At 34.3% G+C, this 25,404-nt stretch overlaps 1 protein-coding gene across 1 annotated transcript in view; it reads right to left on the bottom strand.

Moving 5' to 3' along the window:
- CSNK2A2IP (casein kinase 2 subunit alpha' interacting protein) overlaps positions 1-25,404 on the bottom strand; it is a 517,960-nt gene that overhangs the window by 376,192 nt on the left and 116,364 nt on the right. The window contains exons 3-5 of the mRNA XM_060640230.3: positions 18,350-18,451; positions 12,597-12,902; positions 11,485-11,693 (exon numbers count right to left, since the gene is read on the bottom strand). The gene's annotated coding sequence lies outside the window, so the exon portion shown is untranslated. The remainder of the gene's footprint in view (positions 1-11,484; positions 11,694-12,596; positions 12,903-18,349; positions 18,452-25,404) is intronic.

Genomic DNA, 25,404 nt, shown 5'->3' with positions numbered 1-25,404 from the left:
TTAAATGTAAGAGAATGAGGTCAGGCAGAGAAGGAAGTAAGTAATGTTAAGGAGGATATTTCAAGCAACACTTTAAAATATTCACAAATATTAGCTCTAATCTTTATCACTTGGAGAACTTATTATACCTGACTTAGCCTATTGTTAAAAAAATAATCATGTAGCGAAACAAGGGAAGATGAGAAAAATGCAATTAATCTTTCTCACAAGGTAGATTTCCACAGTAATGCTGAACTTACCCAGTGTTTTCATGAAACTAAGGATCATATATTAGCTCTGAGGTTTGATGAATTTAGAAAAAATTCAAATTGGATAAGAGTGTGAATGCTTGTCTGCCTGAGCCTAAATACGTTTAGAGATTCAGGACTCATAAGTAAAGAAAGAAAAAGAATGATCCTCCTTTGACATGAAGTATTGAGAAACAACCCGACAAAACATATTAGCATCAAATAAAGCCAAATCTAAATGAAGAAATTCTTAGCCTTAATGAAGGTCATATGTAAACATACAGAGAATTCCACACTAGCTTTAAAAGGAAACTTGGGAAATTAACTTCCACACCTGATTAACTTTGAGGTTTTTAGAGGAAAGTAACTGCCTATATCCCAAGTAATATTATTTAAAATTTAGTTTCTTTTATAATTAATGAAGCAATTGAAAGTGATTACCTTTTTCTTGAGAGGGAATAAAAATTTTTTTTAAGTTAAGTCCTCAGGATATTTGTACAGTCTTTTCCCCTTGCCAGGCACAATCTTCCCAGCCCAGGCTTTGCCTCAGCCAAAATAGCACTTCTACAGAGACCTTCCTGAATGTCCCATTTAACAAGGTCAATTCCTCTCATCTCTATTATTCACTAATTCTATAGTCTGTTCATATAATTTTGTAATTATATGTTTGTTTATGTATTTACTCCTTTATCACCTGCATTCTACGTCAGATTATAAATGCCACAAAACAATCTGTGTCTTAATTCCTGAAAGTATATCACTTAGCATACACTTAGTACAAAGCAGGTAATCAATTAAATATTTGCTAAATGCATAAAAGAAAAAAAAGCAATAAAGTTTGCAGTTAACTAAGGATTTTTTTAAGTGATTCATAATTTTCTGGATGACAAATATGCTCTATGTCATTCAGTACTTATTAAAGGTAACGATCTTTCTGTTTTTATCTTCCCCCAAAACTCCATTGCTTCCCAAACTGTTATACAGTGCTGTTCTGGGAAATCCTTAACAACCTGCTCTCTGCATGAAAAGTAAGGCATATGTTTATACACATAACTGTATTTTAAACTTTACTAACATAAAAGATACATAGGATACAATTTACAAATAATAATAAAACATATAATATTCTTCATTGAAAATTCCATTTAGCCAATTGATTCTCATGGAAGGATTTTGTTGATATTTGCCAAACTCTAGTATCCACAGCCAATCTATATTTGAGATGGACAAATGAGTGCAATCCCAATGTGGATGTTGGTTGACATTTTGGTTAATGTTATTGAGCACAACAAAAATGAAAAAACAGAGACATGTCCAAGCTTCACACATTTGTCAATGGTGTAAGCACTATTGCTGACTCAGACAACCATTTTCAAATACTAGAAGGATATCCTCTCAAATTCTTGTGGTCTTCATAATGTAACACCTGTACACACAACACAATTTTAAACGTAATCTGCATTATACAGATATTCTCCATCACTTTCTCATGAGTAGACCAGGAATAGAAAACATTCTCTGTAAGGGTCAGATACTAACTATTTTAGACTATTTGGGCTTTATATTCTCTATGATAATTACTCCTATTTGCTATTGGAACACAGTCATAGACACTATGTAAACAAAAGGGTATGCCTGTATTCCAATAAAACAGACTATGTATACTAGTCCAACTATATACAAATAGTCTAGCTATGTATAAAAACCAGCAAAGGGCTGAATATGGCTTGAGGCACTTAAGTTGCCAATCCTTTGCCTACAGAATCAACAGACTATAAACTGGGCCTAAATTTTAGCACTTGCCATTTTCATGGTTAACATACTCCCTCATTGCTGATTTCAAGCTACTAATGTGGTATCAATGCACGCTGAGTTGGGAACAGTTGAACAATAGAATATAACACAATTACACAGTATTTCCACCATGCAACTACATATTATATAGACAGATAACCTAAGAAGGAGAAAGTGATAAATTGCATTTCTTAACTTTGCTCTTAACATATTTTGTTTAAATTGAGCTTATGTAATTTAATTTTTTTAATGTCTCTGTTTAAAAGTTATCCCATAAAATTCCCCTCCAAATTTCACAATCTATTCTCCTGCACTGATAGGAATAGGCTTTTGCACACCACACCTCTATCTCCTTCCTTGAAATTCTCTTTACTCTCTACATCTCCTACTTTAAGCTGGTTCTTGTTTTCTTCTTCGACTTTCTCTATTTATTCTCAGGTAGCTCCTTCTCCTACTCTCATTTCTAATTTATAGGGTTCAATATGACTCTGTTCCTCCATCTCAGCATGCTATCTTACCATAACTTCAACTACTCCTTCACTGCTGACTATGCTCAAAAGTATATTTTTTTGTTCTGCATTGTCATTCACATTTCTAAATAGACTGCTAAGTATTAAATATATTTAGATTTAATATAGATATTAAATTATATATATAATTCTATATGATATAGAATATAGATATATTATTATATAGAATTATATATGATATATGATAGGTATTAAATATATATATATGTGTATATGTGTATACATACAATTATGTATGTGTATACATACATATTAAATATATATATGTGTATATGTGTATAAATGCATATATATATATATATATATATATATAGAGAGAGAGAGAGAGAGAGAGAGAGAGAGAGAGAGATTTCCATGTGGATGTTTTGGTTCCCTACAGTCACTTCAAATTTAATGAGCCTAAAACCAGTCATCAAATTTTCCAGTCCCTTCCCCCTCATGCCTTAGGTGTTCAATGTATTTTTGTCATACCAGCCTGAAATTTCTAATTCAACTTCTCCTTGGCCTATATCCTTTCTTATCAATATTTCCTGCTAGATATATTCTAGCACATCTCTCTCAATTCACATTTCCACCACACAGCTCACACAAGAATTATATTCTCTCAACTGACATCCCTGTCTTCAACCTTATCGTCCTTTTAGGGTTTCTTATAGTGCAATGAGGCTCATTTATTCTAAATCCTGAGTTTATCACACTTAAACCCTTGATTAAGACCTAAAATGTATTCAACTGCCTACCTCAATGATTTAAGCTTAAATTTCATACTTCTCAATTTCAAGGGCTTCATTATCTTCAAGCAAATTTATCTTTACTAAGCAATGCCATTATTCAGTATCTCCCCAAATAGACAAAATTCTTAGATACTGTAACTTGTATTTCATTTTCATATGGGTAGGCAATAAACAACTTGTTGATTTATTTGTTATCTGTTAATGCAATTTGAAATGAGTGGAGTTGTATTAGGAAACTCAAAAGATATGCTTCATTGGAACAATAAAAACAATATATTAAAGATATAGATATTCTAAAGATATTTCATAAAGAAAAACTTACCATTCATCTATATTCAATAGACTAAATAAATAGGCCAAGTCCTATGAACTGTGCTAAGTGCTAAGGACACTAGGATAAATAAGACACATTTTCTGACTTCAAAAAGCTACAATCTATTCAAATAACATTGTAATCACCATACTCTTAAAATAAAACATTGCCTCAGGAAGTTTGCAAGTCTTGGTGAAAAGCTAAAAATCCATGTGTCATTTCAAGGACTAATTAAAGGGCTTATTGAAGAATATTCCTTTATTAGGTAAATGAGATAAACATTGAACAAGACATTTTTAAATTAACTTTTAAAATATATATATTGAATTCCAGGCAATATTAAATACTATGTGGATATTTGAAAATACTTTCTCATTTTACATTTTAATAGAGATTTTATGGCCCAAACATTTAATTCATACTTTTATGAGAATTTTTACATTTTTGTAAATTTTTTGCTGCTTTGGAGAGCATGAGCAATTTTTGGTTATAATGTGTTCTACCTAGCAAATTAATAATGCTCTGTCCACAATAACATAGATGCTTATATGTGGCAAAAAAGAATCTTTTGTTAATGACCACATACTCCAGAGAAGGAAACTGAACATGTTTAAAAGCACTTCTTGGGGCACCTGGTTGGTTCAGACAGTAGAGCAGGCAACTCTTGATTTCAGCTCAGTCATGATTCCAGGGTCCTGAGATCGAGCCCCACATTGGACTCCTCACTGAGTGTAGAGATTGCTTGGGATTCTCTCTCTCTCTCTCTCTCTCTCTCTCTCTCTCTCTCTCTCCCCCTCCCCTACTTGTTCTCTCTCTTTGACAAAAAAACAAAAAACAAAAACAAAAAACAAATAAAGAAAAAAAAATTTTAAAGCACTTAAGTACCTTTTTTAAAATATTGATTTTAAACCATCTGTAATCTCTTTTTTTAAAAGTTTATTTATTTTGAGAGAGAGAGAGAGTGTGTGTGTGTATGTGTGTGTGTGAGAGCAGAAGCAGGGAAGGAGCAGAGAGAGAGAGGGAGAGAGAAAATCTCAAGCAGGCTCCATGCTGTCAGCACAGAGCCTGACTTGGGACTCGACCCCACAAACTGAGGCCATGACCTGAGCCAAAATCAAAAGTCAGGGGGACATCTAACCAACTGAGCCACCAAGGCACCCCTCCATCTGTCACCTCTTGAGAAATTATTAATATTACTTGGAATACTACAGATATAAAAAATATTATAACATTTAAAAATTATTATTTAGTTAGCATCTCAATAAAAGTACATGCTACTTGCTTCCTCATTAATAAAATAAGACAACTGTACAGTATAGAGGTTTTTTCCTAATGTAAATTCAGTAAAGAGTTCTTAGTCATAAGAAAATTAGAATTCCATTATAAACAACTTTCAAAATTTTAGAAGTGACTGTCCATTATAAAGATATGAAACAATACAAACATATTTAACTCCGCTATCAAGAAGCATAAAACATGCAATATTTCTGCATCATAAAAATAATAGTAATGAATAATGATTAAAATCCAGAGTATTTAAATCCTTGCTTATATTTTAAAGTGAAATTAAAACACACTAAAGAAAAGGTATAAATTTTTAAAGACATAATATAGATATTGTTTGTCCATCTGGATTTCATGAAATTCTTAATCTTCATTGTTATATGAAGCTTATAAATTAGCTTTCCTTGGTTCAGGGGGATTAAGTAGAAATCTGTCTTCACTGTTCCATTAGCTCTAGTGGTGGACATTAAATCTCCTTCTTGGAATTAAATGTCTTAAGAATGTGTAAAGATGGAAAATGAATCTTTGTGGTGAACATTTGCTTGAATAACTTTGTGTTCCTAATGTGATAATCTGTATGTTATCTTTAAACCACACTTAAACCACTTTAAAAGTAACTTTGACCTGAGTAAGGAAGTTGGACAAAGATCTGTTTCAGCTATGATCTCACACTATAAGCCTTTTTTTAATTGCCTCAAGAGCTTATAACATTTTTTTTCTGAAGTCAATGTAGATGTCATATCTTTTTATACATTAAGAATTTTTTAAATTACCCACTGGGGATCCAGTAGCAAGTGTCATGATAATTGTCAGTGACCAATCCAGTGTCCCATGTTAGACATGAATGATATGACAAGACATGAAATAAACCTCTTTTTCTCACATGGCACACGAACTGATTTTGAAAGAAAATGCCAAAAGGTGCTCTGAGTCTGTTTTTTGTAAAAAGTAATACTATTGGAATATCTGCACAAAGCTACTACTTTAGAAACAAAAGATACTAGTTTAAATCTGTAAATCACGTAAATCTGTCAAAAATCAATACTCCCTACTGGGGAAAGAAGGTAGAAAGAGAAGGATACAGGGAGAGAGAAAAGAGAGAAACCTGCATTCAAAAAGCAACTCTGGAACCCAATTGCCTTACCTTCAAAAATTATATACCTTTAAAAAAAATTACTCACCTTTCAAGCATCATTGTTCTCCTCTGATTGCAATAAGAATGAGAAAGGACATGTAAAACAGTTATTGTATACTGAGTTCTTTTACCTTGAAACCAAAATGAAAGGTAATTTTCTACCAGTCCCCCTTTTTAATTGAAGTTTACTATATCCAGGTACCCTAAGTTTTTAAATTCTTTATAAGGAAGCTATACGACTCACTTGTTCAGAAGCAGGAACCCAGAAATGTGGTCATATACCCAGAGTGCAGGATACTTTCTGTGCTAGTTAATCACAAATCTATATTAAAGTGAGTCCAAAGGGGGGAAAAAAAAAAACTTCAGTATGAATACACTGGTTAAAAAGATACACAAAGTTTTTAGAAAAGCAGCAACTCTACAGCTTTGATTCTCTGCTTCGTGCTGTCTACGTCTCCCTGTGGGGCTTGCCCTTCCTGTCCTTCAAAATTCACCAAAGTGAGAATAAATGCCCCTTCTGGAGCAGTAAGATCACAGCACACAGAATTCTTCTAGTGACTTTGAAATAGATCAGTACTGAGGCATCTCAGGCCACACGGGCAACTGATCTGGTTTTCAGTCACCACAAATTTCTGCTAATCTATCCACTGCTCCTGCTGTATGGCCCAGCCAGATCTGATGCCCCTGCTGCTTCTAAGTCATGCTTAGGGGCCACAGGAAACTTTGTTGAAGCTGTCCATGCCCATGATCCCTACTGCCAAGACACCAACAAGTGAGATTATACCCTAGATCTCACAGTCTTACCAGCAATGCTGTTGGATATAAGGGGTGGCTGTTACTAATCTTAGGACCCAGACCTTGCCTTCTCAGCTTCTTCCCTAAACTCATAAAGCATGGAGAAATCTTGCTAGTCTAGAGAGGAAATATCACTCTCCAATACAATATGTTAGACAAAACATTTGTCTATGCCCATGGTAACTCTTCCTTTTAACTCCTCCATTATCCCTCCAAATTTTTCTAAGGACTACAGTTTTCAGAAAACTAAACCCAGACAGACTTGTAATCTCCTTTCCATTCTACCCATACCTGCTTTGATGACCATGATAGAGAAATAATAATACCTCCTTAATGGACAAAAGAGGGAAAAAACAGAATGAAGAAAAAATATACAGATTAACATCCCAAAATTTTATCAGTCTACAAGGGTATTAGTTTACTTTTTTTCATTGAAATAATTTGAAGTATATATTGAAGGCTCTTAGGAAAACTCTATTGTCTTATCCAGATTTATTGCTTTTAAGGTTTTTTTTGTAAGTAATTCATTTAGAACTAACCATGGTATCTTTTATGGGGCAGTGAAAGGGAGGCAGAGTCTGATAAAAATGGTCCTTTTTTCAGTTATTTTTATTTCCCCACCTTTCACATTATAGAAATCTTGGAAGAGAAGCAAGGAAGGTGGTAGATAAGGCCTACCACCTGCCTCAACTAGTCTTACCTGAAAACTGAATCCCAAAAGATGCTCAGACTATTCCCTACCTCAGAAATGGTACATCATCCTTACCCTTACTAGCCCATGGGTTTCATTGTTCATTTCCACACATCAGTGTGTCATTGGGTATTGTGACTGTCCAGTATCTTCAACCTCTCCCTGTCATCTAATTCCCTCTGGTTAGCATTTGAACAAGCTTAACTTTTTCAATCTTGAATATATAAGGCTTCCCTCCATTGATAAGCTCTCAATGAACTACCACCCCCAAATCCTTCTTCAACCATCAGAGCCAAATTTGATTACAATTATCTATAGTCAGTCTCCAACATCTCTCTGTCTATCTTTCCTCAAACCACACAATGACTAACATTTTATTGAAGCAGCTTTCAGCAAGGCTTTCTCCTCATTGCTATATCCAATAAGAACTTCTCAGTTCTTATTTCATTTCTGGTTTACTGTTTTCTGGTCTGTGTCCCCCATTCAACTGTCATCTCTATGAGGGTACCTATGTATAATGACTCGCACATAGTACCCACCCAAAAATCCATTGTCTAATGAATGAATAACAGAAAAGTACAGAAAGAGGCAGTTCTACCTAACTTATAATTTCCAGCAAGGAAAATATGTTCTCTTGAAGAATAAAGATTTAGGGGCACCTGGATGGTTCAGTCGGTTAAGAGTCCATCTCTTGATTTCAGCTCAGGTCATGATCTCAAGTTCATGAGAATGAGCCCCACATCCGGTTCTGAACTGACAGCACAGAACCTACTTGGGATTCTCTCTCTCTCCCCCTCTCTCTCCTCAGCTCATGCTCTCTCAATAAATAAACAAACAAACAAACAAACAAACTTTAAAAAAAAGAAAAAGAAAAAGAAAGATTTAGACTTCAGTCTGAAATAAATTCATATATGCCTTGGAATTTAGTTTTGTGTTGTCTTTGTTGCTCTGCTATTGCTATTGCTACTTGATTTTGCACTGGATCTTAGGGAGGATAATTTTTTAAAAGGTTCATTTATCTTTGAGAGAGAGAGAGAGAGACTGCGAGTGGGAGAGGGGTGGGGATGGGGGGAGGACAGAGGATCTGAAACAGGCTCTGTGCTGACAGCAGACAGCCTGATTTGGGACTCGAACCCACAACCACAAGACCATGACCTGAGCCAAAGTCAGACACTCAACTGACTGAGCTACCCAGGCACCCCAGGATATTTTTTTTAATATTCTCTTCAAACTGATTTTCCATCCACAATATTCTTAGGAATCAGTTCTAAACTAAGAACAGAAGACCCTATCAAATACTTTAAAATATTTAGTTCTAATTAGTCTCTCGCAAGCCCGTCATAAAACAAGTCTTCATATTATAAGATTTCAAGCTATTTTTACTTTGGTGATTATATTACTTTTACATTTACAGTACAGAATTTTCATGGTAAGGAAACTGTTGTATCTTATATTACATTTTATAATACAAGTGTCTTATTTTTCCAATAATTCAATAGATACTATACAATTAATGGAACCAAACTAGCCTATTTAAAGATAAACTTAAGAAAGTAATCTAAGAAGACAAAAATTAATTTTTTCTATTATGTATAAAATATTCCTCATGTATTTCTTTTGTGGTTGCCCTTTCGATAAATTAAACTTTTACCGTAGCATCATTAATTTGATAGTATTTCAAAAATCACTGAAAATAAAAATAATAGTGCATAGAATATTCAGAAAGAAGGAAGATAGTAAGTGGGGGAATTTAAAATTCGGAAGAAAATAATGCATTTTTACTTTCTTCTGGTTTGGTTTACTTCTGGTTTACTTTCTTTCTATCTTCCTAGATAGAAAGGTCTACAAAAATGTATTTTAAAAAATAACACAGTAATATTAAATAAACTTTTACAAACAAATCCACTGCTCGGTTTTACTTTTCTAACTCCCATTAAACCACAATCACCTATTATCTCACAGGTGAGGGATAGAATGGACAGGGAGTGAAAAGGTGTGGGAATTATCTACATCTGAATAATCACAACAGACCTTACAAAACGTGTTGGTAGAAAAAGAAAAAAAGTGGAGGAAGAAGGTCTGCCTAATTCATGAAACTGATACCATTTAAAATTGTACTTGAACAATTCCTTTTGACAGTTTTCATCTACAAAAAAAAAATACAATTTTGATCATCCTACTTCTATCAAGAATATCTCCAACGTCTGTAAGAATATCACTAACGTCTCCATTGTCTTTTGGGACACTCAGCAGGGAGCACACAGCACAACGGGGTCTGGCTTCTAACTGCCTCTCCTGACATATCTCAGACTTTCACCAACCATATCCACTACAATAGCAGTAGTAAAACATTTGCCTACTTGCTTCGTGCTCTTTCACATTCCCCTGCTTTTCCAGGAGCTAGAAGCTATTCACGACCATTTAACATGCTAACGTGGCCAGATTAGAGCCAAAATGGAGTCACTCATGCTCAGCCCTTACATCAGCAAACCAAAATTTAACTGCTGGGCTCTCCCAGAAAAGGAAGGCCTAGGTCAACCACTTGCCCACTGAGAACAAGTTACCTGACCAGCTCCAAGACAGTCCTTTGCTCCATAAATGGAAAGTAACCCCGCTTTACCCAATCAACAAATGTCCAGTAGAACTTCCTTGTGCCTGCTCACTTCATTCTGTAAAAATCTGTCTCCTTGGACAACTCCTTGGAGCACCATTCTATGTACTAGATTGGATATTGCTTGACTTGCAAATTGCTGAATAAAGCCAATAGAACCTTAAAATTTACACAGGTGAATTTTTCTCTAATGAATGTTCACCTGTCCTAGGACGACTTCTCTTGCCCCCACAAGAACTCCTTCTCTGCACCCTTTCCATACCTTTATTATCCTACTATCATGTCAGAAGGCAAATGTCTATTTCCTTCCCTTTTATTTCAGACTTCAGGAAAGTTTATTTTAATCATCTGTGTTTCCTTGTGATCAACTGCAGCATCCTATATATACCTCATAATACAAAGGGATGAAGATAGCAAATTTATGATCCACCTCACTTCACAATTATACTGATATGATCTAAACATTTATTAATAATTGAACTGTCAGTATTTGATGACATAAATAACACCCAAATGTGAAGTGCAAATTATTAAAGGAGGCAGGTCAATGGCAGGGAGGGAAGTATGTTTCTCCTGACCTTGAGTCCTCTATCCACTGTGCTCTCCCATTTTTTTGTCTTCTCAGTTACCTCCCAGAACACTGGCAAACTATTTTCAAAAGTCCCTGAGCCCCCACTGGGCTGTCACTGGGCACTCTGTTAGAAGACTCTTCTTACACTGTCATTGCACTGCTCTGAATTCAACAGAGAAACAAAACCCTTGGCACCAAAGACATGAGAAATAAGCCATAATACAACCTTTTGGCTGTATTCTGATATTGAAGAAACCAAAAAACCTAGAGTCTAGGAAAGTGGACCCAGGACTTGGAGACTTTCATCTCTAGACTTAGAGAAAACTATACTATCCCTGAGCTTGCACAGTATAGAATCTGATGAGCAGACTCATAATCTGGTTTTCCATGCAGTAGAAGGACACAGCAGGGAGCCTCTATCTGGGAGCTTGATACCCTTTGGTTAACTCTGTCCTTTAAATCTTAACTGTAGGTGTAAAGCCAAAGGCCTTATATTGTACTCAGATATATATGTATCTACATGTTCTCTGACTGAATAAATTCTCTCAGTCTGGCCCCAAATACCCACCTCTCATTCTACCTACTCTTTACTATGTGATAGAAAAGATACAGCTTTACATGAAGTGCCGTGACAGCCTAGCCCTGAAAACCCCATGCACATATGCTTCTCTGAGAGTGTGGTCAAAGAGAATTTTAAAAGTTTGAATATCTCTGGGCTTCCACACCCCCCACGCATCAGTGACCAATCAAGGCCCTGCCATGTATATTCTATACAACACACTCTGTAGCTCTCTCTTACCTTCTCTCATATGATCTCCGTAAAGTCTACACTGTCTTGGACTGTCATCTTTTCCTTTCTGTGTCTTCGCTGTCTTTTTCTACTGCATTTGGTTTTATCATTTCCATGTGCATTTAAGCAACTCCCAGGCTTCTCAATTCTCTGGAGGTGGAGGAGCATGGCCAATGTCTTCCATCACCACCAAAAGCATTCACATCACACCTTAAGGACTCAATCACCCTCAATTGTCTGAGCTTAAGAAAAGTATAGGAGTGAAAGGAGGGTTTTCCTTTACATAGTTCTTTCTTTGTCCATTGTTTTCTGTTTGTTCTTATTTTATTTTATTTTTCTACTGTGGTAAATGTACATAACATAAAATTTACCATTTTAATTATTTTAAGTGTACGGTTCAGTGACATTAAGTACATTCACATTGTCATGCAATCATCACTATCACCCATTTCTAGAATTCTTAGCATCTTCCCCAACTAAAACCCCATAACTATGAAACAGTAATTCCCCATTCCCCTTCTTCCCAGCCCCTGACAGCCATCATTATACTTTATGTCTCTATGAATTTGACTACTCTAGGTACAACATGTAAATGGAGTCATACAGTATTTGTGTGATTATTTCACTTAGTCCAATATCTTCGTTTTATCAATGTTGTAGCATATGTCAGAATTTTCTTCCTTTTTAAGGCTGAATAATATTCCTTTGTGTGTGTGTATGTGTGTGTGTGTGTGTGTTTGTGTGTGTGTGTGTGTATACACCACATTTTTTTATCCATTCATCTGTCAATGGGCATATGGGTTATTTCTACCTTTTGACTATTGTGAATATGCTTCTATGAGTGACAAATATCTGTTTGAGTCCCTGTTTTCAATTCTTTTGAGGATATACCCAAAAGTGGAATTGTTGAGTCTTGCGGTGATTCTGTGTTTAATTTTTCGAGGACTCCCATAGTGTTCACATTAGTTCTTATATCCACCATACCCTAAAATGTTTTCTCCTTAGGTCAGATATATACATTTGAATGTAAACAATGAAGGAAGATGCATTAGTTAACCATTGCTGTTTATCTATTTACCCCTAAAGCTTAGCAACACAAAACAAAATATTTATTATCTTACCATTTCTGTAGGTCAGAAATCTGGGCACAGCTTAGCTGGATACCTTTGATTCGAGGTATCCTACAAGGCTACAACCAAGGTATTGGCAGGGACTGCAGTCAACTCGAGGCTCAACTGGAGAAGAATCTATTTCCAAGCTCAGTCTGTTTGGGAAGTCTCAACAATGCACTTCCAGCTTCACTCAGATGGCTGCTGTCATACCCCAGGTCCTCACTGGCTATCAGACAGAATTATCAGTTCTTTGTCCCATGGGTCTCTCCATAGTGTAACTCACAATCTGGAAGACTGTTTTTCCTAGATGAGGTCCTGGAGAGAAAGACACAGAGAACACGAAAGTTTGAGCAAGACAGAGATCATAGCCTTTTGTAACCTAATCCTGGGAATGACATCCCATTACTTTTGCCATATTTTGTTCACTACAAATGAATCATTAAATCTAGCAAACACTCAAGGAGGGAGTTATACAAGACTGTGAATACCAAGAGACTGAGATCGTTGGGGGCCATTTAGAGGCTGCTTACCAACAGAGATTTGGTGTGGTTTGGTTTTCATTGCTATCACACAGAACAACTAGCATCAAGAAGATACTCAAAACATTTGTTCAATGAATGAGTAGATATTAGTGGAAATGGAACATCTGCCTTTTCACATGTTTATATGGTATTTGAAATCTGAGAAAATTTAACATAGTCTACCCTAAATTATGATTATTTTAACAAGTAAAATATATTTTTCCTTCTATTTTATCATGTTACACTAAAAAATCAGAATCAAATTTAGCATCTCTCTCAAAGGCATCAGGAAAATGATACCACTTACTGACTCCTTTTGTATATTTCCTGGTATTCTGGTAGAAACTTAGTCATTTTATGACATATGGAAATAGATAATATGGTTCAAGATACATAATGTAGTCTATTTTAAGAATTTAACATCAGCTACTGAAAGGCTTTTATGCTTCAAGTTAAGGAAAGCAAATAATATTAAAATGAAGATACGCATACTATTTATTCTTGGATTGTTTTTTTAATAGCATATTGATCTTCTAGAGGACTCTTGTTTAAATTACAACAGTAATAATAAGGAAAATATATATATATATATATATATATATATATTTATATATATTTATATATATCTTTATTAATAATGGACCGGCTGCTACACTGGATACTAAAGATATATCTAAACATGCCCTCATCTTTTAATATCTTTAAATAAAGTTAATTGGTGTTATTTCTAGAAGTAGGTAAAGTATACTCAGAATTTCAGGATTGTTGATAATTTTTAGGCTTCCTGAAAATTATTAGATATACCACCTTCAAAGGTAAAAGATAAATTCTTGGATTTATTCAAAAGACATAGGCCAATTTAAGGAGAAAGCTGGAATATCTGGCACCAATATACTGGGCAATCCCAAAGAAAAAGTTATACAATAAATACATTGATAAATCTTTCCAACAACAACAAGAAGACGTAACTCTTAGCCAGACAAGACCATAAGCTATCTGGAGGCAGTTGTACTATAGGGATAAAATGGTAAGTAATTTTCACCTATTAGCCAACTAAGATAAATAGGAAGTGACTATTTAATGAATGTGTTGTAAAGTATTTTGAGGCCTCTCTCAGGTTTTAATAGATGTATGCAGTTTTCAGTTAGTAATGACTGCCAGTGGTGAGGGAGAAGAGAGCAGTAGCGAAGTATTTATGTATCATGTTCTTTGTTGTGATTATAACAAAATGGTGTCATGTATTTCTTTTTTACTACATGGTGCCTAGCACAGGTACAATGAAAAGTATTTTTGAATTTTTTATGTCAATATTGAGAACTCTTAAACATTTGTTTATTGCACCTAACTTAACATGAAATAAATTCTAAAGTTCCTTCTATCTCCAGAAGTTTATGATTCTATAGTGGCCACCTACACTAATGTTATTTTAAGTATGTAGAAACATTTCTTTGATTTTGAACAATACAATGAGCTTATTGTATTTATTTTATAAATTCAAATTCTGAATTTGAATTTATTGAATCTTTGCTGCTTATGTTTCAAAATGATTTTGTGAACATATAAATGTTGTTTATCTTCTTACAAATTCCAAACTCAATAGGACTTTTTAAAAATTGATTAATTTCTTAAACCATTCACTCTTCCAAATTAGAATTCCAAGTACATTATATTACAAAACTATGTTAATTATTACTAGAATGTCTTTAGAACTTCCAGACTTTGTCATAAAAATGCATAAGTACACCTAGAAGAATCTAAATTCAGTTTGTTCTGTTCATAGCAAGTAAATTTTACCCCTGTTGTCTTAGAGGGTTAACAGCCAATATTTCAGTTGAAATGTTTCAATTTTTGCTTTAAATTTAGGATCATTAATTTAAAAGTGGAATTTTTTTTCACTTATAAGTGATTGAAGCTTAAAGGCTTCAAATAAAAACAGAAGTTTGTTAGAAATAGAATATTATAAAAGGAATAGAAAAGATATATATATATATATATATATATATATATATATATATATATATCTCCAAGTAAAAGCCACACTCTTCATTATTGTTTAAAATTTAAAATGATAAGCAGACTCATAGAGCAATGGATAGACCTTGTTATAATTCTTTTTAAAAAAATTTTTTTAATGTTTATTCATTTTTGAGAGACAGAGCATGAGCAGGGGAGGGGCAGTGAGAGAGAGAGAGAGAGAGAGGGAGACACAGAATCTAAAGCAGGCTCCAGGCTCTGAGCTGTCAGCACAGAGCCTGACGCGGGGCTCGAACCCACAAACTGCGAGATCATGACCCAAGCTGAAGTCGGACATTCAACCGACTGAGCCACCCAGGCACCCCACCTTGTTATAATTTCAAGGTCAAGAACTTCTTATTCTCACGCAGGGATTTTTCACATTCAACAAATTGTATGATAACACTGCAATTTCTAATTGTATAATGAAAATTCACTTGATCACTATTGGTTAACTTGCCAAAGAATAAGATTCCCCGTGAGTCTTCAAGACAAAAAAAAAAAAAAAAAAAAAAAAAAAAAAAAAATCCAAGTTTCTATCTCTCTTGCTTGTATACATGATAGGTGGCATTCTTTTAATACTGCAATTTTAAGTTAATGTTTAAAGCTCAATGAGGCACAGAAACCCTGGTTTTGGTCATGTTATGAATATCTACTAAGTTCTCTAGAATCTGGTAAGGTAGACCTGAAGTCCTTTTTCTGATCCTTAAGCTCCTTCATGACACATTTTCCATGTAAGACTTTCTTATTACCAATACTTGAAGGGAAAATAAGAAGTCCAAATTAAGATATTATTTTTCTATTCATTGAAAGAAACAACTATTAAAGTATCATCTATTTGTTGGAAAATGAATCGTATTTTATTTTGTATCATTTTACAATAAAAGCTATCATTATAAAGCATAATGTGATTATAAACCTGGAAGAGGCATTATATTGGGCTTCTACACCTAATGTCCATGAAGTGTCTAAGCTTCAGCGCATCTGTGAAACTCCTGAAACTATGACACATTTTATGTTGATGAACACATTTTGCACTAGATGATCCAGGCAGAGAGAGGTGGGAAGACAAGAGTGAAGGATGACTCAAAAGTCTGAGGTCCAAGAAACAGAAGGAATGGAACCATGTCATCAACCAGGAAAGGATGATTTCAAATGGACCTGGGAATTTGAAGCGGAGCTGAGACTGTGGGGGTCAAGTTTTCAGTTCTGTATGGGTTAACTCTGGGATGTCTATTAGGTATATTAAGCCAACCTGAACTAACTGGACACAGGATGGTAAGAAAAGTAAAACAAGCAAACAGAAAATGCAGCATTTAGGTAAGTAACACTGCTATAAGGATATACTACAAAAATCCTAGGACACATTTCTTTCTCCTGAGGGGCCATTTCCAGTTTTATGCACAAATCTAGTTTTCTTCCCAAGTGCATTTGAAGGCAAAGATATTAGTTTTGCCTTTAAGAAAGAAACCATTTTCTTCCCATATGTATTTTTTGTTGTTGTACCAGTGATATATAGCTATTAAGTATGGTTATAAATATTCAAACTATTAATGGTTGTGTTACACATTATAAATAGCTTTATGAGCTCACCAAGCACTGTAAGTGATATACTCTAGTTCCCCAAGGAACCGTGGATAAAGTCACTGTCACGCTGGGGGACATAATATGCATTTACCAGTGACAAATGGGAGCCATGTCAGTAACAGATACTACACTGAATTTATTTTAGTCAGAAAAATTGGTGGCAAAGAAAGGATATTATGTAAACTGACCTCATCTAACTGATAGTACACTAAAACTGAAAGAAAAGTTCAAATTCTAATGGAATTAACTTTACACCAGAGTAACAAAATACCAGAGTTTTTCAAATCCTATAATTAATGTAAAGAATATATCAATGGCATTGGTTATTCAAGAACCCTACATACTGCATTTTGAATTTTTCTACTCTTATCTATTCCTTTCTCTTTTTTCTGCCCTCATTTTCCCATTCTCTTCTCTCTAGGGGCATTTCTCCTGCTTATATTTAGAATCATTGCTACAGGGTAAAATTAATGAGTCATCTAGGTAGACAGCTATAGCATAAGGTACAGAAGGGCAGATGGGCCAACTTGACAGAGGTCCAGCTCCCTGGGCACAAGCTGTGTGGCCTTTCCTGGGTTGATTGCTTAATTTCTAGGAGTCTTGATTGTGTTACACGTATCCATTACTCTCTCTAAGCCTTAGCTTTCTCATATGTAAAACAGAAATAAAACACAACCTATCAGTTGTGGTGAAATTCAGTAAATAACTGTAGAGAGTTGCTGTGTGTAAGATGCTACATTAATATAATTATCGTAATAACCGAGATTTTCTAATGGACTATAAGCCAATTATATTATTTGACCCACAATTGCTGAGCTCCTGACTATAGGTCAGCGTCCTCACTGGGTACTTATGATGCATTATCTGTAATCTTATAGCAACCCTGAAAAGCAGCATCATTTCTCCATTTTATAAGGAACCGAAACTGATACTCAGAGAAGTGATGTGCTCCAAGTCACACGCATGGAAAGTGACAAAGCCACATGTTGGTCCCAGGCCTACTCTGCCTAATTCCAAAACCTGTACCCATTCCCTCACCCACAAAGACAGTGGAGAGGTGATGAGGCTGAGGGCGCATGCAAATCCAGGGAATGTGTTTAAGCTCAGTGTTCTCATCCATAAAATGACCCCCCACACAAAAATAATAATTTCCCAGAAGGAGTCAAGATTCTGGGATCTGTATGTTTTTTAAAGTGTGGTTTGTTTTTGCAAAGTCAGCTACCTAATTAAACCTTTTGCTGTTCTCAGATTATTCTCACGCAAGTACTGACGTCAACACAGAAAAAGAATTTCCTTAGGTCTACAAAGGCAAGAGAAAGCTGTCTAAGATACACAAACTCTGGGTTTGCGCTTTCATTTTGTTCACTGCGTGCCTTAAACCTCCACCCAAAAGAGTGAAATTATATACTTCAACAAAGAGTGCAATAGATTTTCAGGTACTTATATTATCTATTTCAGGTATTTTTAAAGAATAGTTCATTAACTATTTTGAATAACAAGAAATTATTTTCAACTGATCATTTGCTTATTTCTATATTCAATGTGGATAAATACACTTAGTTTAACTCCTCATTCCTGCACAAAGAACATGAATGTCCTCTGGGATTTAAGGAAATTGAAGAAAAAAATTACGTTTCTTACCTCTTTAATTATTCTGTATATCTGAGCTTGGGTCAATATATCTGGACGGAGTCAATATATCTGGACTATATCAAGCCTCTTTCAGCCAGTCTTAGACTATCCCTATTAGATAAAAAAGTTGTCTTATATTACTTCAAAGCCATATTACAAAATTATTGCCATCTTTTTAAATGCAAAGCCACTTATTTGATTTTATGAAGAAATAAGGATAAATTCATTAAAACTCCAGTTCTCAGATATTCTTAAAAAGAGATCAATAATACTTTTGGAAATGAAATACTGTATTCAGAATTGAGGATGGCTAAGAAGACTCCAGCATAGATTATTTTATGAGTATTTTTAATATATAAAATTAAAATGGAAAGTTGAGATGAAAAATTTTAATTCTTTTTGATTAAAAATGAAAATTAATAATGGATACAAATTAAAACACTAAATAAATACAGCAATAAAATTCCCTGATCCCTGCTGTATCTTTATAATTTATAAAATTTCTGCCAATTTTTTGATATAGTTCTAATTTCATAAGAACTCTCACATTAACTAAATTAGTATTTGAAGTAACACATGAGATTCTGTACAATAAAACATTATACTGATTGATTGTGATACTTAACAGGGCTTAACACTTATTTAGCACTTTACATCCTCAAAGCACTTTACAAACATTAACTAATTAATCATCATGTCACTGTGATGTCAGGAAGGTGGTAGAATTCTCATTTCTGAGATGAAGAAATTAAACAAAGTGGCTTATGGCAATGAAAGACTTTAGAAAGTCTAAATATCAATACCTCAGGAAGGTTTCAACTAAATGACTAGAGCAGTGAATTGACTATGTGCATATGATATAAAGAAAGCTATGCAAGTTAATTTCATGTTACAATCCTAGCCACTTTGCAACTATGGGGCTTAGAAGACTAGATAGCCTTTGCCAACAATTTGTATTTCCTTACTAACATTTGATATCCCCAAAGAGCTATTATGTAATGAATTCTGCCTAGCATTTTACAATTTGAAAATATATTTTTTCATAATTAAAAATCCCTGTGAGCTAAATAAATAAATAAATAAATAAATAAATAAATAAATAAATAAATAAATGTTTGGGGCGCCTGGGTGGCTCAGTCGGTTGAGTGTCTGACTTCGGCTCAGGTCATGATCTCGCTGGGTTTGTGAGTTCGAGCCCCGTGTCGGGCTCTGTGCTAACAGCTCAGAGCCTGGAGCCTCCTTCAGATTCTGTGTCTCCTCCTCTCTCTGCCCCTCCTATGCTCATGATCTGTCTCTCTTTAACGTCTATAAATAAACGTTAAAAGAAATTTTTTTTAAATGTTCAAGATTTTCAGTTTTTCATCATTATTCTTCTTTGAGAAAAAACATCAACTACTGGAATTTTTTTTTAATCACTTAAAGTCAACAATATTAACTAAGAAGTGTAAGTTATCCCCAAATCAGAATGATTCTTTTTTAAAATACTGATTTTCAAAAATACTATCAATAAAGGTTTTGCAGATTCTTGGAGAAATGTTATTCAGAAAGTGTCACTATTTCAAAACTTTACTGAAGATTTTTGTCACATGATACAGTACTATTGATCCTACTTTTACATTAAAACTCATGCCATACAGACTCCAAAAGTATACAGATGTTTGGTTGAAGTATACCATAAATACAGAAAGGAATACAACTCATACAGTTCAACAAATTTTTACAAAGCGGCGACAACGGGGTAACCACCATGACTACCAAAGAACAGAGCTCCAGACATCCCTCCGTGTCCCCGCCCCAGTCACTGCCTTCCAAAAGTAATTTCTACCATGACTCCTATCACCATCAATATTTTGACTGCTTTTAATGTGTTAAATGCAATTATGCAGTATGTGCTATTTTTTACTATTTTGTACTGTTTTTTTTTCCCAATATTTTTGCGAGAATCATCCATGGCAGCAGGATTAATTCATTTTCATTGCCTTATAGTATTACATGAATGTGTATGCATGCGTGTCTGTATGTCTATACACACACCACAATTTATTGATTGATTCTGCAATACACATACCACACACAATTTACTGATTGCTAAATTTTGTTCCAGTTTACAGCTATTACATATAGTGCTACTACAAACATTTTTGTATGTGTGTTTTGGTGCATATATTTATAAATTTCTACTTAAATCTAGGAGCAGAATTTTTGGATTATAGACAATGCCAAATAAATTTTCAAAATTCTCATTCCATTTTATACTCCCACCAGTAGTATATGAGAATTCCCTTTCTCCACAGTCTCTCCAAACTTTTATGAATAAAACTTTATTAGAACATAAGAATAGACATTAGTTTACTATTATCTATGGCTGACTGCTGCAAACACAGAGTTAAATAGTTATGACAGAGATCATATGGCCCATTTCGTGGCTGCCATGACAAACTACCACAAACTGAATCACTTGAAAGAGCATAAATTTATTCTGCCATAGTTCTGGAAGCCAGAAGTCTGAAATCAAAATGTTGACAGAGCTGTACTCCCTCTGGAGGCTCTAGGGGAGAATTTTTGGCATTCCTTAACTTCCTTGGCTTGTGGGTACACATTTCAATCTCTGTGTCCTTCTCCTTTGTATGTGCATTCTCTGCTATGTTTCTCTTATAATACTTACTGTATTTAGATCACCTGGAGAATGCAGAGTGATCTCATTTTAAGATCCTTAATTATATCTGAAAAACATTATTTTTTGAGTGAGGTAATATTCACAAGTTTCAGAAATTTTATATGGCTACCTTTTGAGGGCACATTTTTCTGTTACCACAGCCTATAATATTTACTATCTGGCCTTTTACAGCAGAAATTTATGAATCCCTGTATTAATGTATCTTTTTTTAATGTTTATTGGCCATTTGGATGGTCTGTTTTGTGAAGGTCCTGTTCAAGTCTTTTGCACATTTTTCTACACACACACACGCACCACAAAATTTTCTCTCATTTTGTGCCCAAGGCTTGCCTTTTTAATCTCTAATTCATGTATTTGGATAAACAGAAGTTATTTATTTTAATGTAGTCCAATTTATTGTCATTTATTTTATGGTTAGCATTTTTTATGTTTTGTCTAAGAAATATTTATCTACCTTGAAGTCAAGAAAGTGCTATTTTAGGGGTGCCTGGGTGTTTCAGCCGATTAAGTGGCTGACTCTTGACTTTGGTTCAGATCATGACCTCATGGTTCCTAAGATGCAGCTCTGTGTCTGGCTCTGTGCTGTGAGGAGCCTGCTTGAGATTCTCTCCACCCTCTCTCTCCACCCCTCCCTAGCTCTCTCTCTCTCTCTCTTTCCCTCTCTCTCTCTCTCTCAAAATAAATAAATAAACTTTTTTTGAGTGTTATTTTATGTGTTGTGGTTTTTTTTTTCCAGAAAGCTTATTGGCTTACCTTTCATATTTAAAGTCAAAAAATATTTTTTGCGTGTGATGTGACTTAAGAATCATGTTCAATTTTTCATATATATATTCAATTAACCTAGCACTATTTATTTAAAAGAACACCTTTTCTCATATCACTGGAATAAACTTCATCAAATCAAGTGACCATGTGGTAAATGTTTGTTATGGACTCTGTTCTCTGCATCATTTATGTATTTGTCTTTGTGCAATGTCAGACTTCCGAAATTACTGAAGCTCTGTAATGTATAACATATACTATATGACATACAATATAATTCTGGCAGTGAGTACAAATCTCCCAGGTTTATTCTTTATAATTCAAGATTGCTTTGGTAATTCTTGGCACTTTGAATTTTCCATGAAACTTTTAGAATTAGTATGTCAATTTACACACACACGTACACACATGCACACAAACTTCTAGCTATTTTTAAATTAAAATTGTGTTGAACATATACATCAGCTTAAGAGTTGAAATTTTTGTTGTATAAAGTTTTTCAATTCATGACTATATCTCCATTTTGTATATTTATGTAGGTATTCTTTAATTTCTCTCAATAATATTTATAGTTTTCTATGTAAAGGTCTTGCCCATTTCTTGTTAGATTTAGTCCCAGAAATTTTTTTTTTTTTGTTTTGGTGTTTTGAAAATGGTGTATTTATACTTCATTTTCTAATTGTTGCCAGTCTATAAAAATAAAATTTACTTTTGCATATTGACCTTGAAATCTGTCAACGTGCTTAAACAGATTCTCTCCTGAAATTACCACACATTTTGGGGGAAAAAAATCTACCTATAAATAGAGATATATACACATGCATCAATATACACACGTACATGCATATATACTGGTCCCCATCTAGATAACTACAATCCAAATAAGAACATTTCCAAGGGTAAGTTAAGATTTGAGTGACTGCTTTCTTGTGCAAACATTAAATAGTCCTAGCTTCTGGTCTTTCAATGAACTGTTAACTCAAGGTATCAGCTGGATGAACCCTAAGAGAGGTATTTAACCACCAGTACCACAGCATATTATATGTTGTCATCAACTCAGATGCAAGATTTTCTCAAATACCTTCTTATGTAGATTCATGGGTCATACTACTAGTCAGCAGAACAAGAAGATAAAAGCAGTGTTAACAGAATTTGATTATTTTATGATACAACTAGAGAAACTGTCTGGACTCAAACATTCTAAATTGGGGAGGGGGTTCATAGTGACTACAAATTGGTTGCTTTTTTTAGGCTTGTATATGTTTGACACCTTAAGAAATAGGGAATTCAAGGAAGAGGAAATGCAAATGGAGCACATGCAAACATTTCAGAGTTGTTCTACCTTATTAGTATTTAAGGAAATTAAAAAATCACATTATCATAAGATTGACAGAAATTAAGAACGAGAATCAGGGATGATGAGAAAGTGGTCCCTATCACAAACTCTTTATGGAACTGAAAGAACTCCAACAATTTTGGAAGTGATATAAACAAATAAGCAAACAAAAACAAAAAAGCAACAACCAGCACAGAAGCATCTGTCTTAGGATTCTCACTGAAGCATTGTGATGGGAAAAACAATAAACAAACAAAAGCCTCTGATTTATATATCAATAAGGGAATAGTTGAATAAATTATGGTACCTTATTTTCTGATATGACTCCATTTTTTTAAACTGTATGTATACTTGTATATATGTATGTGTGTGAAGAAAAAAATTTTAAATAGGCACCAAAATAATATTAACTGTAGTTACCTCTAGGGATTAGGATTTTAAGAATAATAGTGAATAGATGAGGCTATTCTCTTACTATTTTATTTAGTTTTCAGTTTTAGAATTTATGGATAATTTTTATTTTTTTATTAAGTAATATTTTTTTATAAAGGAAAACATTTTAGGATAATCAGACATATTCCTCTATTCTACACCATTATCTTTGTAAGCTTGTTATTTGGTTAAAAAATTTCTAAATAATCAAACTGATTAATATTATCTTTTATAAATGATAAAGAAAAAACAATCTGATGGTTAACCAAAAAAGTATAATTTGGGGAGCACCTGTGTCGCTCAATGAGTTAAGCATCCAACGTCAGCTTAGGTCATGATCTCGAGGTCTGTGAGTTCAAGCCCCACATCGGGCTCTGTGCAGAGGCTGGAGTCTGCTTTGGATTCTGTGTCTCCCTCTCTCTCTGCCCCATCTCTGCTTGCATTCTCTCTCTCTCTCCTTCTCTCTCTCTCCCTCTCTCTCTCTCTCTCTCAAAAATAAATAAACATTAAAAAAAATTTTTTTAAGTATAATTTGGGAACCTAGAAGCTATCAGATACTTAGAAGCACCTAAAACTAAAATTTGTAGTGGGATGGGAAAACAGACCACTAGTCTACTCTTCTTACTATCGTATTTCCCACATAAACCACATTTTAAAGACCCATCCTGCTTTAATCTTAATTCCTAGCTTCCCACAATAATAATTTTTAATTGAATTTTAAGAGTATATCAATATGATGGTAAAGTGACAGGTTGCCATGGAGCAAATATAAGCCAGAAGACTAACTCTGAAAGGCAGAAACTGTTGACATAGCCTTGTGTCTGTGAATATATGTCTGTGTCAGCCCTAAATTTTGCACCATTAAGCTACAAAAGTCCTGTAAAAGCACTTTTTAAAAATCATTCATTTATTTAGTAGTTACATTAAAATTTGCCCCTTTGATTTTCCAAATACCAAATACCTTTTTCAGTACCAAGAATTTTGAGTGATTTTTGAAACTCTAATATTTGTTTTACTTTTTTAATTTTTTAAAAGTTTATTTATTTATTTAAAGTAATCTCTACATCCCAACATAGGGCGTGAACTCACAGCCCCAAGATCAAGAATTGCATGCTCTTCCAGCTGAGCCAGCCAGTCCCCCATCTCTTATTTGTTTTAAATGTAAATATGTTAAACATATATACTTGGGCATGTTTCTTAACTGGGGAGGGGGGAAAATGGGGAGGGAGGGAGGAAGGGAGAGAAAATAGATAAATTCACTGGAGCATAGCTTATCTGAAAATTTTCAGCTTCTTCCTTTGTTTTCCTCCATCTTCAGATATAAAAGTGAGTTCTGAGATTTGAAATTTTTTTAATAAAAAAATAATTAATCTTTTCAAACCAGTGTTATGTTTTCTTTGCACCCCTAAAGAAAACATGTTTATTGTAGCAGTGTTTACAATTGCCAAGATATAGAAACAACCCAAGTGTTCATCAATAGGAAAATGGATATGGACACCTGCCTGGCTCTGTTGGTTGGGTGTCTGATTTCAGATCAGGTCATGATCTCTCAGTTCCTGAGTTTAAGCTCCACATCGGGCTTGCTGCTGTCAGCACAGAGCCCGCTTCAGACCTCTGTCCCCCTCTCTCTGCCCCTCCTCCATGTGCACTCTCTCAAAAAATAAATAAAACATTTAAAAAATAGGGAAATGGATAAAGAATATGTGATATGGATATATAGAGAGATATAGATGCAATGGAATATTACTAGCTATAAAAAAGAATGAGATCTTCTCATTTGCAACACTATAGATGGACCTAGAAAGTATTATGTTTGTTAAGTAAAATAAGTTAGAGAAAGACAAAAACCGTATGATT

Source organism: Panthera onca, chromosome C2 (genome assembly GCF_046562875.1).
Source record: "Panthera onca isolate mPanOnc1 chromosome C2, mPanOnc1 haplotype 2, whole genome shotgun sequence".
Lineage (NCBI taxonomy): Eukaryota > Metazoa > Chordata > Mammalia > Carnivora > Felidae > Panthera > Panthera onca.
The sequence above is the reverse complement of the archived record's forward strand: the minus strand, read 5'-3'. Positions and strand labels throughout refer to the sequence as shown.